Genomic DNA, 7107 nt, shown 5'->3' with positions numbered 1-7107 from the left:
ATGCTATACAGTACAAGAAAAAAATGCAACAACAGTTATACTCAAATTACACACAGCTGCTAGATGTTTGGAGCTTTCTTGAGCACTCACAATAATAATATCTGTACAGGGGAGGACAGAGATGTGAACAAAATGAGGAGCAGATCTAAGTGGCAATGATGCAGAGACTGAGCTCATTATATAGGGGCCGGCAGAGCTTGATACAACTTGTAAGAAGGATGCGCAAATGAAGCCATGGGGACAAAGAGTTGACAATCCTGGTCTGAACTCCAGAAATGACGACTTACTCTACTATAACGGTAGAAGGGGGGAACTGAGGCAGAACACGCTCGTGATCAAACATGCAGCATACTGTGCGTTAAAATTACACAAAGGATGATGAAATCATAGGCTATGTAACACCTCCCAACAAAGAAAAAAGAAATTTACAAAGGAAATTTCTTATTACTCTAAAACAATCTATATATGGCATTACAGAACATGCAAAAGTTTTTCCTAATGTTACAAAACATGAGATCTCCCTAGCACGTTCAGTCATAGGTACTTGCCAGTATCCCTTTAACAAATCAAACTTACTTATGTACCTAGCCTTTCCGATCTTGTCTATGCAATCTTCCACACGAGGGAGAGGGTAAGTGTCTGTTTTAGTTATCTGATTAACACGTCTGTAGTCGATGCAAACCCGCTGTGACCCACCTGGCCCAGGGACCAGAGTGACAGGAGAACTCCACTCGCTCAGACAGGGCTCAATCATCTTGCGGTCCAACAGGTAGCCAAGCTCCTTCTGGATGAGAGGAACTTTCACTGGGTTCACACGGTAAGGAGGCAATTTAATTGGCTTTGCGTCTCCAACATCGACATCATGCATCAACACAGCGGTTCCTCCTGGAGTGGCACGGAACACTTGCGGGCACTCCTGCAGCAATGCCGAAAACTCCTGCCTCTCCTCGGGGGGCAGATGAGAAAGCTCAGTCTGGAGATCATTCATGATATCAGGATTCTTCCCCAAACTATCACTCAGGCTCACACTGCATGGGAGAGCTTCACTTGCAGACTCGGGTGGAACAGCTACAGTGCAGACTGGATTATTTTCGTCCCGCCTGTGATATAACTTTAGCATGTTGATGTGACATAGTTGCTTGCTCTTTCTACGATCTGGTGTGGCAATGACATAGTTGACATGACTGAGTTTCTTCTCCACGAAATAAGGACCACTAAACTTGGCTTGAAGAGGTTGCCCATGAACTGGTAGCAGAATCAAAACCTGATCTCCTGGCTGAAAGTGGCGTAACCTGGACTTCTTATCATACCAAGTCTTCATCTTCTCCTGAGCAGCTCCTAAATTCTCTCTCGCCAGCTGTAAAGCAGTGGACAGCCGTTCTTTGAACTTCATCACATACTCCAGCAGGTTGACGTCATCTTCCTCCGACAGCCAGCATTCCTTGAGTAGCTTAAGGGGTCCTCTTACTTCATGGCCAAACAGTAGTTCAAAAGGTGAGAAGCCCAGTGATTCATTTGGAGATTCTCTTGCAGCAAATACAACGAATGGAAGACCTTTATCCCAGTCTTTCTGATGTTCCAAACAGTATTTCTTGAGCATCGATTTGAGTGTTTGATGATATCTCTCCAACGCTCCTTGGGTCTGGGGATGGTAAGCTGAAGACGTGATCTGGGTGATGCCCAACTCTTTCAGAGACTGCTTGAAAACGTTTGACATGAAATTACTTCCCCGGTCTGACTGTACCTCCTTAGGTAGACCAAACTTTGTGAAGAACCCTAGCATTTCCTTAACCACGTTCTTTGCTGAGATGTTTCTAAGTGGAATGGCTTCAGGATAACGAGTAGCCATATCAATCATGGTCAACACATAAGAAAATCCTGAAGAAGTCTTAGGAAGAGGGCCCACAATATCCACCAACACACGGGTGAAAGGCGCCTCAAAAGGAGGAATGGGAACTAGAGGTGCAACCTTTTCGGTCTGATTACACTTCCCCACAACTTGACAGGTGTGACAAGACTTACAATACCAGGAAACATCCCTGAAGATACCTGGCTAGTAGAAGTGTTTCAAAATGCGTGCCACAGTCTTCCTCACTCCAAGGTGTCCTGCCAAACTGGAATCATGAGCCACTCGAATGATATCCTGCCTACAAACACGAGGGATGACAACTTGATGTACAACCTCCCATTCACAGTCGGCTGATGCTGTTGGGGGTCTCCACTTCCTCATAAGCACTCCTGACTTTACATAATAACAAGTAGAAGCACCGGCTGACTCTTCTTCACTGTAAGCAGAGTTAGCTAGACCTTTCAACTCAGGGTCAGCAACCTGCAACTCAACCAACTCTTGACGAGACAAATTATCAACACTACGGGGTACTGCCTCATCTTGTGAGTGGTCCAAATTAGCAAGAAAAGTGTCAGCTAGGATAACATCATCATCATCCTCTAAATCACCAGTAACTTTAGACTTAGCCCTAGTGACAGCACATGCAGGGAACACATCAGGGACATCACAATCCTGGGACGCAGCCACTGGCTCACTAGACAACTGAGGAGCTGGACACACTTGACTTCCACCAATATCATTTCCAAGTAAGAAAGTTACACCTGACATTGGGAGTGTCTCAACCAACCCAGCCATAACGGAACCATTAACAAAACCAGGCTCTAAATTCACTCTGCACAGAGGGACAGAGAAGTAATTATTCCCTACACCTTGTAAGATAACAGTTTCATCAGAGGAATTAACATTAGAGCCTAGAACACTGGTCAGCATAAGGGATTGGCAAGCACCTGTATCACGATATATTTGAACTGATTTCCTGTCATTACTGTCCAGAGGACTGACAAAACCATCAGACAGGAAATTAGCACATGAACTCTTTAGAGTGTCACCCACGTTACTGCTCAAAAGAGGAGCTCCATCATGAGAATTTAAGTTACCCCTCAAAGCAGGTTCAGTTAACTCAGTTAAAGAATTCTGGGAACTCTCAAGAGTGGACACTAGACCAATTGACTGAATATTTAAAGACTCCTTTTTGTTCACATCACGCTGTCTCCTGAAACATCTCTCCGTAGTATGACCAAGCTTACTACAATAAGTACATTTACTTTTCTGAAATCTAGAGGTGAAGCTGGTATTTACTTCCTGAGAAACATCATCCTTATTCTCTTTCCTGTTACCTTTACTCTGAGTAGAGGCAACGTACTTACTCTCAGCTTTCCCTTTTTCTCTAGAATATCTCTTGTGAGTGAGAACATACTCATCAGCTAAAACTGCAGCATCAGACAAATTATCTATTCTTTTCTCATCAAGATATAGGCTTACATCTTTACTAATACACCTTTTGAAATCCTCCAGCAAAATCATCTGCTTAAATTTACCAAAATCAGAATCCACATTCTTAGAATTTAACCACTGCTCTAACAAATCTTCTTTGATTTTTGCATACTCAACGTGGGATTGCTTATCTTGCTTGTAAGTTGTCCTAAATTTTACTCTATAAGCTTCAGGAACAAGCTCATAGGCCTTAAGAATCAAGCTCTTAACTACATCATAATTATCAGACTGATCCTGAGGCAAAGATGCATAAGTTACTTGAGCTTTACCGGTGAGAACAGTTTGAAGGAGTACTGGCCAATACTCCTTAGGCCAATTAAAAACTGTAGCTACCCTCTCAAACAATTGAAAATACTTTGTTAAATCAGATTCATTAAAAGGAGGGACAAGTTTAACATTTTTAGCCACATCAAAATCATCAGAGCTAGATGATCCAGTTCCACCTTGTTTCATGCGATGCTCATGGTCTACCTGAATCCTGGCAAGTTCAACTTGTGCCTGAGCCTGCATCTGTGCCTCCTGAATCCGAACCTGAGATTCCGCCTCCTTAGCCTGAGACTCAGCCTCCTTAGCACGTGCTTGAAATTCAGCCACCTTAACACGAAACTCCTGCAGGGCTAGCTGTAACTTAGCTAATTCAATCTGCGTTTGCTCATTTGGAGGAGTTACATTAAACAAGCTTTCATTAATCATGTCAACAATTTGATCTTTAGAATGATGAGAGCGAACAGCAATTCCCAATTGTTGAGCAACAAGCTTAAGTTCATTCTTTGTTCTGTTTTCTATATCACACACTGTTTGCACATTTGACAAAAAATCTTTGGCTTCATCAAGTGTAGTAATAGTAGACATAATTAATAAGTAACAGTCACAAAATATCAAGCAATATCCTTATGATAATATCCTGAATATCCTGATAAGAAGTCGCCAAATTTATGTTACGGAACAGAGAAAGATAATGTACACTTTAAGTGAGAATGCTAAAAATCACTACTGTCCCGTAAAGTTCCAGGTTCAAAACAAAAGAGTTAGGTAAAATTACAAGTTAAAGTTTAATGCTCAAACTAACAACAAAACATTCAGGACTCATAAGGATAATGTAATGGCAAATAAACAGGTTAAATATATGGTTAACTGCAATAGCCTCTATTAACACGAAATTAGCAAGAGTAAATTTATCTAAGTCAGCCCTGATAAAATGAGATACCAGATAATACTCAGTGAATGCCAGATAAATTATTACAGATACAAACTATTATAAAAAATGACTGACATAAAGATCCCTACATGAATTACAAAAACTTCACTAGGCCTACAAATTAAACTTATGCTATACAGTACAAGAAAAAAATGCAACAACAGTTATACTCAAATTCCACACAGCTGCTAGATGTTTGGAGATTTCTTGAGCACTCACAATAATAATATCTGTACAGGGGAGGACAGAGATGTGAACAAAATGAGGAGCAGATCTAAGTGGCAATGATGCAGAGACTGAGCTCATTATATAGGGGCCGGCAGAGCTTGATACAACTTGTAAGAAGGACGCGCAAATGAAGCCATGGGGACAAAGAGTTGACAATCCTGGTCTGAACTCCAGAAATGACGACTTACTCTACTATAACGGTAGAAGGGGGGAACTGATGCAGAACACGCTCGTGATCAAACATGCAGCATACTGTGCGTTAAAATTACACAAAGGATGATGAAATCATAGGCTATGTAACAACAGCAAGTGAACGCAATGAATGTAAATATAAGTGAACAGTTGAAAATAGTTTTACAAGTTACTGCAAGTGACAGTGCATAACACAGTGTAAATAAAATATAAATGTAAATAATGTAAATAAAATAGAGAATGTAAATAGAAATGTAAATGAGTAATAATATAAGAATACGAGTATATATACTAGGAGTAATGAAAGTGAAAGTTTCACTCTAGCATGTATGAATACTACGAGTTATGAAAGTGGAAGTGAGAGTGACAGATTCGCTCTCAACGCTAGTATACAGGACGAGAAAGTGAATGCTACGTATTTTACTGAAAGAGAAATTGAATGCCTACAGTGACAATAAACTACTATTACTGAAGGAAACTTATGGATAAAGATTGCAGATATATATAAGTAATAGAAATATAAAGTGTGAGTGTTTTTATGAATTTAAAATGACACAATACCAGCGACGAATGAGCACAAGTGGGAAGGTCATATGTGCTTGTAATTCTCGTTGCTTTCACGTTTTTCTTTTTTTGGAGTATGGATCCCAAACTATTTGAAAATCATAGAATAGTGTTTCTAGTGATAATATCAGGTTGTGGTAATCATATTATGGGGTGTCGGGAAGTGTAAAGTGGAGACTTCGTTACCCAAATTCAGAAGTCTCCACAAGTCCTACAGTACTCGACGAAGGCTCAACAAACATCCCAGGAGAAAGCTGAAGGTATGTGCCATAAGCATATTTAACTATAATAGTCTAGGACTAATAACTGATTTTTGGCAAATATTTTTACAAAGTCTGTTGGAGTGTGAATATCCTAGCGGGACACGCAAGTGAAGCCAAAATAACCCCGCGGTTTAGGGGTTAAAGAAGTTATCTGGCCTCTTACCTCACTCCTCACGCTGGTGCAAAATCCTGGAAGCTTCGCCTTGGTGGGGAGGATTCTGGGAAATATTGGTAGCCTGTGTGAAGGGGTCACTCAGGTTCACCCCACATCAGTGTCGCCTCTCCTTTGACGAACTCATTACCACCTTCTGTGAGCTTGTCCTCCACTTGAACCTTCGCCCCCTGACAAAGGACAACAGAGACGGTGCTCTGACTCTTGCACACTTCCTCTTTGGAGTCACATCCATTTGAGGAGTTGTTTCGGTGGCTGTCGACCCATCAGCCACTCTGGACCATGCATGGCAAAACAGGAAAAGAATCTCAGACCATCTCACCAGAAGACGGACCGGAGAGTGCCAACAGACTCTGAGGACGTGGAACACAAGTCCCCTTGGGCAATCTGTCTGGACACCTCATGTTGGAGAGGTCGTCCTGGGGCATGGAGAGTCTACCGGGGGTCAGTGGCCAAAGTCGAGAATTGTATCCCTGATCCCAGAACGTGACACTCAACCCCGCACTGCCATGATTTCCCTGGGAGGTTGTATTACTCATTGTCTACATGACAAACTTTATCATTTGGAGACGTCACTAGACTCGCTTCTTGAAGAAAATGCTCCGGTTATGGAAGACACCAAACCTCCTGGGGATGCTGCTGTTGACTCTAGTGAGGGAATGCAGACTGGATGCTGGTTCTCAAGTGGATATGGGTGCTGCTCAGTTGATGCCCCCGGCTCTGACTCCTATAATGACCAGATTGGGCTGTCAAATCTGTCCGCCGAAATTTCTTTATACATTAGTACTCTCTACTATAGCTTCAGGATAATATTGTGCAAAATCCATATGTGGATTTTGGGTGGGGAGAATGTTCTGTGATTGCCAATTCACATGTAACTGCTTGAGGTTGCTGGGTTGTAAGGACATTTAAGTTGTCTTCTGGTGGGGTTTGGGAAACGACTGACGGTGTAGGGCTGCACATACTCATTGTAAACCCTGGTTGAAATGCCCAGTTGGTGGTCACCGGCAGTAGTCAGTACCTCGCCTGCCACAGTCACCACCACCAGCACCACCACTAAGGATTACAGCAAGGATTGTAAATATATAATTATATTTATTGTTGCTTTGTTTCAAATGTTGGGGCTGTATCTTGAATTTACATGTCT

Source organism: Coenobita brevimanus, chromosome 60 (assembly GCF_032717465.1).
Source record: "Coenobita brevimanus isolate Jiangsu-jjx chromosome 60, ASM3271746v2, whole genome shotgun sequence".
NCBI classification, from domain to species: Eukaryota; Metazoa; Arthropoda; class Malacostraca; order Decapoda; family Coenobitidae; genus Coenobita; species Coenobita brevimanus.
The sequence above is the reverse complement of the archived record's forward strand: the minus strand, read 5'-3'. Positions refer to the sequence as shown.